The following is a 10,736-nucleotide window of genomic DNA, read 5'->3' as shown; positions in this document are numbered from 1 at the left end:
AAAACATTGATCACATTATGTACTTATATTTTATTGAAAAATCAAAACTACAATAACAATTCAATCAAGTAGCGCGTACTTGGGCAACACAGCTTCACAGATAGTCTTTAACTCACATCCATAGTGAGGTTTTGCCATAGCTCGGATGTAACGCTCGGCATGCAGGTCGGGTCGGGTCAGGGTCCAGACCCGGACCCGAGCTCCACCCGCATGTGAGCCTGACACCCTCTCCTCCCTCTTCTCCCTCGTCTTCCACACAGACCCCCCTCTGTTGCCTCTCGTGCCAGCGCAAGGAAGAAGAAGACGACGGAGGTGCGGGCGGCGATGAGAAGACAGAGGTGGTGTAGGCGGCGGCGAGGACAGCGATGCTCTGGTAAGCCCCCAACCTCATTCTTCCTTTCTTCTTCTCCCCTTTTCTCCTCCTCCCCCTCTCACTGTCTCTGCCGTCTCCCGTCTCAACCGCACGACCTCCCTCTTACGTAACCCTCTTTCTCTCGTGCTTTTCCCCTCTGCCATTCTCTCGCTCTCACGTCCTCTCTACCTACACTCTCCCCTCTCCGTTAGTGCTCTTTCTCTCTGTCGGCTCCCTCTCCCTAATCGTGCGGGTCCTTCTCAACCGAACCCTCCCTCTCAACTGAGTCTCCCTTTTTGCCTTGCCGACTTCCCTTTTTCTAATGACAGATTTTCCCTTTGACCTCTTTTTAGCAATAGCTCACCCTATTTACGATTGTTTGGTCAAATTTCAGCTTGGGGACTTGTCTTCCCTCTCATCGCAGCGACTTTGAGGCATTGGTGGAGGCGGCAGTGATAAATTTTAGCCACTTGGAGACACTTGGACTCGTGAGGTGGCTGCCGGAAGGATTGCAGCAGTTTAGACTCTTGTTTTGGGGTGAGCAAGGCGTAATTGCACCTATTTTATTGTATATTTTTCTTTGGAGCATGTATAATTATTGTTTGAGCATGCTAGAAGTTAGAATTTGATGTTTAGGGAGGCATGTTAACGACTTGGCTTTTTGGAGAAAGTTTATATTCTATTGGAGAAGCGATGGTTAAGCTTGAGGCATTGATTTTCGAAGCAATAGGAAAGCATGGTAGAGTTTGTGAGGTTGTGGGGAAAATTTAGAACCGTCTTAGTGAGCACATGGCACATGCTTTTGTCAACGGGCATATTGCGGTGTTAGTTGGAGAAGAATATGTAAATTGGGTGTATTTCTAGGGAAGACGCTTTAACTATAGAAAGCATTTAAGAATGTATTAAGGATGGATCGATCGAAGCATTGTGTTTTGACGTTTAGTAGCAAGCAACGACAAGATGTTGGGAAGTGGCCTATTAGAGGGATTGTCGGTTGACACTACCCGTCAACACCTTCTTGAGGCGATGACATGCGCCTCAATGATTTTGTTTTATATTTGTTTGGATCGATAAGCTAATTAGTAGAAATCTTATCTTTTGTTTATGTTTGCAGGTACACCGGGCACGTCCCGTCGACCTTGAGCTACCATATTCGAAGCTCGAGGTATTTTGAAGAGTTTTGTGACCGCGCCACGGGTATGGCGGCATTCCAGGCAAATCCCTGCCTGGGGCGAATGTGTGAATGTGTGTTCTTAGGATCGTGGGATCCTAAGATTGTGATGTGAATTGATTGATTGTTTTGTGAATGAATGTATGTATGCATGCGCATGATTTGATATATGACATGAATTGTTTTGAAAGACTATTAGTAATTTGTTTTGAAAATGTGACGCATTTGCATGTGCATGCTAGAATTGGTAACTGTTTAGGACAGATGAGGTGGGGCATTGAGTCGAGTGTCTCCTCGACCCCAATTGTGCATTAGAAAGCATCCTAGAATGATAACTGCATAGGACAACTACGAGCCAATCGTAGATCGAGACTACTCTCTGTGGTTTGGCTAAGTTTTTCAAAGATGTGATTGATGTGATAATTGATGTGAATGTTGTATTTTGTTGCATACACATTGTCGTGGGCAATGATGCAAATGGATGAATTGGAGGGTAGTTGTACTCGTATTGTATGACGGCTAGCAATGACTGTTAATGTTATGTGTAGACCTCGTGTGGAGGTAATTGGAGGTGTGGGTGCACTCGTGAAGTGTACCAACTTCATGAGCTAGTCAATCATCTTGTGAATGTGTAATTATAATGATAAAAATGAATGAATAAGAGATGTGAGGCCAGTGGGATGTGGCTATGTGTTTGGGAGACGTCCCGCTTTTGCCACTGGTCTCGCCTGTTCGGAGCACAGGCGGCGCAAGGCCCCAGGGTTCTGTTGTGTGTTGTGCTTGGAGCGTTGGGCTCCTGCCTTCCCAACCTGGGTGTCCTAGGGAAGGCTGAGTATCTCTCATTGGAATTCACACATCCATGGATGAGTGTTCTACCGCTGCAGCAGGTGAAATGGATCTGTACTGTTTTGGGCCGCCACGGGGGTTGTCTATCGGCTGTAGGCCGCCCGCGGTGTGCACGTGCCTGTGTTGCACCCACAGGAACTGTTAATTCACTAAAGTTAATGAAAATGTAATGTATATGATTGAATGTATGGGATTGATGTGCATGTGAATGTTGGGCAGATGAGTGCAAATGAAATGTTTAAGCATGCCTTGCATGTGATTGAAATTGTATGTCATGCCCTGACACGACATGAAGATAGATAGTTTGATGTTTGTTCTCATATTTGAGCCATACCTGAGAGGGTTTGGTATTTTCCTAGCTTGTTACCATACTGCGAAGGCTAAGCCTTCAGTTGTTTCCTTTTTCAGGTTTTGGCAGACCCGGGGCAGCAGACTGAGCAGATGGCTTCACTCACGTCCTACTGGAGAGGTTTTGGGTTTCTGTTTTCTTTTGTAGTGCCGGCGCGTCTCGGTTTGATTGTATTGATGTTTTGTTTTTGTTAGACATCAATTATATGGTTTGGGGCACTTTTATCATACACATAAATGTGATTTTGTATGAATCAAAATTGTTATATAAATGAAAGTTCGCCCCATTGTTTTGAACTGCTTGGCTCATCTCTTTTTGAATTGTTGTGTCGTCACACTTCAACGCTTTATGTTAACAAAAAATAATTTGTTAGAGGGTCAAAAGGCTGGGGTGTGATAGCTTTGGTATTAGAGCCATGGCAAACCCCACTATGGATGTGAGTTAAAGCCTATCTGTAAAGCCGTGTTGCCCGGGTACCCATTGATTTGATTAAATTGCTATTGTAGTTTTGAATTTTCCATGTATAAGTACATAATGTGATCGATGTTTTGAACTTTGTGCTCATGCACGTTTGTGATTAGATTTGCAAGATTAGTTATAGACTTGATTTGAGAACAAGGGTTCTTATTTGTACAGATGGAATATCAACGTAGGGGTAAAAAGCAAGCTGGGCCGTCCATAGAGGCACCAAGGGAGCCAAGTCCGGCCCGTTCTTATGCACGTGTACCAGTGGATGACACTACATCAAGAGAACAGAATGCACAGACTAGTGTGGGTGCTCAAACCCCACCAAGGCGGACTCCACCAGTGGATCAACAGACCATAATGCTGACGACGTTGCAAACACTGACCTCTCTTGTACAGTTGATGGTCAGTAACCAGAGGAGCAATGCATCTCCTTCAGGAGACAACACTGCGCCACTTCAGGAGAAGGCACTATCGGTGTCGTACCAACAGTTTATGGCAATGCAGCCGCCTGTCTTTACAGAAGAAGGCAATCCTGACAAGGCAAAAGAATGGATTGAGGAAGTTGAACGCATCTTTGGACTTCTGAAGATGCCAGAAGAAGACAAAGTGAACTACAGCTCTTATCTGTTGAAGGGTGATGTCAAGAATTGGTGGCAATCGACTAGTGAGATCCGGTTTGCGGGTCAACTGTCAATCTCTTGGAAGCAGTTTAGAGATTCCTTCTTCAACACTTACTTTCCAGTGCATGCTAGGGACAAGAAAATGCAAGAGTTTCTTGATCTGCAGCAAAATCATATGAGCTTGGAGGAATATATTACAAGATATCGACACTTGGAGGTGTATTGCCCGCACCTCTATACTACTGATGAGGCCAGAGCAGGCAAGTTTGTGCGCGGGCTGCGGGATGGACTGCGAAGCATAGTCTTGACGAGCAGACCTCGTGACTTGGACGAGGCGGTCACCATGGCAAGATGCATAGAAGAGGACTGGGCAAGGACACAGAAGGATCACCACAAGAAGGCATGCCAACAATCACACGGTGGGTGAACGCAGGTCAAGCACTAACACTTTGCAGGTAGGGCAAGGCCTTATGAGAGGCGTGATGACAGAACATTCAGGCGGAACACGTCAAACCGCAGTGAGACCATACAGGGGTCAGTGGCCTCTCCGACCTCACCGAAGTGCCCCACTTGCTCACGTGTGCACCCCGGGAAGCCGTGCTATCGACAGATGAGGCACTTCATCGGAGCCTCTCCGACCTCACTTATCGGAGTTTGCTTACACTGTGGAGGGATGAGGCACTTCATCAAGGATTGCCCCTTAAAGAAAGAAAGAGAGTTGAAGAAGCCTGAGGCTGGTCCTTCTAACACGCGATAGACGACTGGACGTGTCTATGCGACTACTGTGGAGGAGCTTCAGGCACACGACCTTGTTGAAGGTACTTTACTTATTGGTTCTCATATTGCTAGAGTGTTGTTTGATGCAGGGGCGACTCATTCATTTATATCTAGTCGATTTGCTGCTTCACTACGAGTGTCGGCTAGGAAGATGCCGTATGTTTTAAAAGTCGTTAGCCCTATGCATGCTCAAGAGTCTTGTCGCGAGTATCTTCCGGTTGTGGACGTGGAGATCCATCAACATCACTTACCTGCACAGTTGGTGATCATGAGTCTCAGTGAATTCAATGTGATTTTGGGCATGGATTGGCTTTATGCGCATTATGCCATAATAGATTGCAGAAAGAAGTAGATACAGTTGTTGGCTAATGAGATGCAACCTATGGAATTCCATGCTCGTAAAGCCAGTCGAACTGATAAGATAATGGTGTCTGCATTGAAAGCTAAACATTTGATAGAAAATGGAAGTGTTGCTTTCTTGGTCAATGTGTTGACCAATGAGACCGAACCGATGAGGTTGCAGGATGTTGCCATTGTGAGTGAGTACCCTGATGTGTTTCTTGAGGAATTGTCAAGTTTGCCTCCAACACGAGAAGTGGAATTCATGATAGAGTTGTCGCCAGGGACAGCTCCTATCTCTAAGGCACCATACCGAATGGCACCAACAGAGTTAGAAGAATTGAAGAAGCAATTGCAAGAGCTCTTAGACAAGGGTTTCATCTGACCTAATGTGTAACCTTGGGGAGCACCTGTGTTGTTTGTTAAGAAGAATGATAGAACAATGTGTTTGTGTATGGATTACCGCATGTTGAATCAAGTCACCATCAAGAATAAGTATCTGCTTCCAAGAATTGAAGACTTGTTTGATCAACTCAAGAATGCAAAGGTATTCTCCAAGATCGATCTGAGGATAGGGTATCATCAACTCTTGATATGGGAGGAAGATGTTTCTAAGACTGCTTTTCGAACTAGATATGGACATTATGAATTCAGAGTCATGCCTTTTGGGTTGACCAATGCTCCCGCAGCGTTTATGGACCTCATGAATCAGGTTTTTCAAGACTACCTGGATCGATTTGTTATTGTTTTTGTTGATGATATTTTGGTATACTCAGAGAGTGAGGCAGAACATAGAGATCACTTGAGAAGTGTGTTGGGTCTTTTGCGCAAGCATAAGTTATATGCCAAATACTCAAAATGTGAATTTTGGCTAGAGAATGTAAACTTCCTTGGTCATGTGATCTCAAAGGATGAAGTTTCCGTTGACTCGGCTAAGGTGTCGGCTATACAGGACTGGAGGACGCCGTGCAGTGTAACTGAGGTTAGAAGCTTTTTGGGATTGGCAGGATACTATCGCAGGTTCATACAAGACTTTTCGAAAATAGCTACGCCCATAACTAAGCTATTGAGAAAAGGAGTGAAGTTTGTTTGGAATGAAGAGTGTGAGAAGAGTTTTCAAACTCTAAAGGAGAAGCTTACTACTGCCCATATTCTGACACTTCCCTCAGGTCATTCTGGTTTGTGGTGTACACCGATGCATCAGGAATTGACTATGGTTGTGTGTTGATGCAACATGGCTGTGTTGTGACTTATGCATCAAAACAGTTGAAGGTACATGAGCAACACTATCCCACTCATGATTTGGAGTTGGGAGCGGTTGTGTTTGCATTGAAAATATAGATGCACTATCTCTATGGTGCAATATTTGAGGTGTTTACAGATCACAAGTCCTTGAAGTATATATTCTTTCAAAAAGATCTAAATCTGAAGCAAAGGAGATGGATTGAATACTTAAAGGATTATGATTTCGCGATATCATATCATCCAGGCAAGGCGAATGTGGTGGCTGATGCCTTGAGCAGACATGCTAAGGCAACAATGTGCGGTATGTTGACTCATTCTTGGACTTTGTTGCAAGATGTAATAGCGTGGAAGTCTTACCTTTGTGTCGAGAACAAAGCAACGATGAGTGTCGTGATACGACATCCTTTGATGGAAGAGCTTGTATTGAAGCAAAAGGAAGATCCTGATTTTACTAAGAATGTGGAAGAATGTAAGAAGGTGGATGCTTTTCGGCATCAAGAAGAAGATGGTTCTTTGCGGTTTCGACATAGATTGTGGGTCCTTAGAGATGAAGGGGTGAAGCGACAGTTACTTGTCGAAGCTCATAAATCTAAGTTTTCTATACACCTGGGTAGTACAACGATGTTTCAGGATATGAGAAGGAATTTTTGGTGGCCTGGAATGAAGCGTGAAATTGCAGAATATGTAGCAAAGTGCTTGGTTTGCCAGCGGGTCAAAGCAGAGCATCAACAGCCATGAGGCTTGTTGCAAAGAATTGATATCCCAGTGTGAAAATGGGAAGACATTACGATGGATTTTGTGGTTGGTTTACCTCCCACCAGAAGACAACATGATGCCATATGGGTGATTGTTGATCGACTTACGAAGTCCGCCCATTTTTTGCCAATCAGAATCAGACAGTCTTTGGAAAGTCTCGCAGAATTATATATTGGCGAGATAGTGAGATTGCATGGAGTGCCAAAGTCTATAATCATGGATTGAGATCCACATTTTACCTCTAGGTTTTGGGGGCAATTGCAGAGGGCATTGGGTACCAAGCTTAAGCTGAGCACAGCGTTCCATCCCCAAACTGATGGGCAATCGGAGAGGACCATTCAGACCTTAGAAGACATGTTGCGTGCATGTGTCTTAGAGTGGAAAGGAGAATGGGACAAACATGTGAAACTGGCAGAATTTGCATATAATAACATTTACCACTCTAGTATTGGGATGACACCTTTTGAGGCTTTGTATGGAAGGTCGTGCAGATTGCCCGCTTGTTGGACCGAATTGGGTGATGGCAAGATCGAAAACCCTTTAGTATTGCAACACTACACCGACCAAGTACATTTGATAAGGAAAAAGTTGATGACTGTGTAGAGTAGACAGAAAAGCTATACCGACATTCGACGTAGAGAGTTGGCTTTTGAGGTTGGTGATCATGTGTTCTTGAAGATTTCACCTACTAAAGGTGTTTTTCAATTTGGTGTTAAGGGAAAGTTGAGCCTGAGGTTCATTCGACCTTTTGAAATCTTAAAGAAGATTGGAGAGGTAGCATACCGATTGACACTACTACCTAATTTGAGTCATGTTTATGATGTTTTCCATGTTTCCTTGTTTCGGAAGTACGTACCAGATCGTACGCATGTGATCGATTTTCAAGGTATTCGGGTGCATGATGATTTGACAATGGAAGAAAAGCCTATTAGAATTGTGGATCAAAAAGAGCAAATGCTTCGTACGAAGAGAATTCCTTTAGTAAGGGTAGAATGGCAACACCATGGGTTGAAGGAGAGCACATGGGAACTTGAGGAGGATATGCGAAAGAAGTACCCACATCTGTTTTTGCATTGAGGTATGATCTAATTTCGAGGATGAAATTTTTTTAAGGAGGGTAGGACGTAACGCTCTGCATGCAGGTTAGGTCGGGTCAGGGTCCAGACCCGGACCCGAGCTCCACCCGCGAGTGAGCCCGATGCCCTCTCCTCGCTCGTCTTTCCCTCTTCTCCCTCCTCTTCCTCACAGACCCCCCTCTGTTGCCTCTCGTGCCAGCGCAAGGAAGAAGAAGACGACGGAGGTGCTGGGCGGCGACGATAAGACGGAGGTGGTGTAGGCGGTGGCAAAAGACAGCGGTGCTCCGGTAAGCCCCCAACCTCTTTCTTCCTTTCTTCTTCTCCCCTTTTCTCCTCCTCCCCCTCTCACTGTCTCTGCCGTCTCCCCTCTCAACCGCACAACCTCCCTCTTACGCAACCCTCTTTCTCTCGTGCTTTTCCCCTCTGCCATTCTCTCGCTCTCACGTCCTCTCTACCTACACTCTCCCCTCTCCGTCAGTGCTCTTTCTCTCTATCGGCTCCCTCTCCCTAATCGTGCGGGTCCTTCTCAACCGAACCCTCCCTCTCAACTGAGTCTCCCTTTTTGCCTTGTCGACTACCTCATTCTCACAACCGACTTCCCTTTTTCTAATGACAGATTTTCCCTTTGACCTCTCTTTTTCAATAGCTCACCCTATTTACGATTGTTTGGTCGAATTTCAGCTTGCGGACTTGTCTTCCCTCTCGTAGCAGCGACTTTGAGGCATTGGTGGAGGTGGCAGTGAGAAATTTTAACCGCTTGGAGACACTTGGACTCGTGAGGTGGCTGCCGGAAGGATTGCAGCAGTTTAGACTCTTGTTTTGGGGTGAGCAAGGCGTAATTGCACCTATTTTATTGTATATTTTCCTTTGGAGCATGTATAATTATTGTTTGAGCATGCTAGAAGTTAGAATTTGATGTTTAGGGAGGCATGTTAATGACTTGGCTTTTTGGGGAAAGTTTAGGATTATGTTGGAGAAGCGATGGTTAAGCTTGAGGCGTTGATTTTCGAAGCAATAGGGAAGCATGGTAGAGTTTGTGAGGTTGTGGGGAAAATTTAGAACCGTCTTAGTGAGCACACGGCACATGCTTTTGTCAACGGGCATATTAGAGGGCTTGTAGGTTGACACTACCCGTCGACACCTTCTTGAGGCGATGACATGCGCCTCAATGATTTTGTTTTATATTTGTTTGGATCGATAAGCTAATTAGTAGAAATCTTATCTTTTGTTTATGTTTGCAGGTACACCGGGCACGTCCCGTCGACCTTGAGCTACCAGATTCGAAGCTCGAGGTATTTTGAAGAGTTTTGTGACCGTGCCACGGGTATGGTGGCATTCCAGGCAAATCCCTGCCTGAGGCGAATGTGTGAATGTGTGTTCTTAGGATCGTGGGATCCTAAGATTGTGATGTGAATTGATTGATTGTTTTGTGAATGAATGTATGTATGCATGCGCATGATTTGATATATGACATGAATTGTTTTGAAAGACTATTAGTAATTTGTTTTGAAAATGTGACGCATTTGCATGTGCATGCTAGAATTGGTAACTGTTTAGGACAGATGAGGTGGGGCATTGAGTCGAGTGTCTCCTCGACCCCAATTGTGCATTAGAAAGCATCCTAGAATGATAACTGCATAGGACAACTACGAGCCAATCGTAGATCGAGACTACTCTCTGTGGTTTGGCTAAGTTTTTCAAAGATGTGATTGATGTGATAATTGATGTGAATGTTGTATTTTGTTGCATACACATTGCCGTGGGCAATGATGCAAATGGATGAATTGGAGGGTAGTTGTACTCGTATTGTATGACGGCTAGCAATGACTGTTAATGTTATGTGTAGACCTCGTGTGGAGGTAATTGGAGGTGTGGGTGCACTCGTGAAGTGTACCAACTTCATGAGCTAGCCAATCATCTTGTGAATGTGTAATTATAATGATAAGAATGAATGAATAAGAGATAAGAGGCCAGTGGGATGTGGCTATGTGTTTAGGAGACGTCCCGCTTTTGCCACTGGTCTCACCTGTTCGGAACGCAGGTGGTGCAAGGCCCCAGGGTTCTGTTGTGTGTTGTGCTTGGAGCGTTGGGCTCCTGCCTTCCCAACCTGGGTGTCCTAGGGAAGGCTGAGTATCTCTCCTTAAAATTCACACATCCATAGATGAGTGCTCTATCACTGCAGCGGGTGAAATGGATCCGTACTGTTTTGGGCCGCCACGGGGGTTGTCTCTCGGCTGTAGGCCGCCCGCGGTGTGCACGTGTCTGTGTTGCACCCACAGGAACTGTTAATTCACTAAAGTTAATGAAAATATAATGTGAAATTTAAAACTCTTCCACCAGTTACCAAGGAAACTTTCTCCTAGTGAAATTTCACCTCCAAAACAAGATAAATAAACAAATGCCCCCTTATGGTTGGGACGCACATGCCTAAATTGACATTGGGTAAGGACGAGAATAATACTTGGTGTCATAACATTGATGGTATCCCCTAATTAATATCTTAACTTTTCCTTGTACCCATTTAAGAAAGAGGCAGATCCTGAGACTATGGGGGTAGAGGCAGGATGCATTTTTTCTTTGGCATTGGGGCAGTACATGCTAAGGACGTACCCTCTCCTATCCAAGACAATGGGCAAAATATTGGGCTTCTCTTCTAGAAAGAGAGCGCATGCTATGCTATTCTCTCTAACATAAGGAAAATCTGTGCTGCGACTATAACTTCTCTATTTGGTGAAGG

Source organism: Nymphaea colorata, chromosome 14 (assembly GCF_008831285.2).
Source record: "Nymphaea colorata isolate Beijing-Zhang1983 chromosome 14, ASM883128v2, whole genome shotgun sequence".
NCBI lineage: Eukaryota > Viridiplantae > Streptophyta > Magnoliopsida > Nymphaeales > Nymphaeaceae > Nymphaea > Nymphaea colorata.
Note: the sequence above shows the minus strand (reverse complement) of the source record.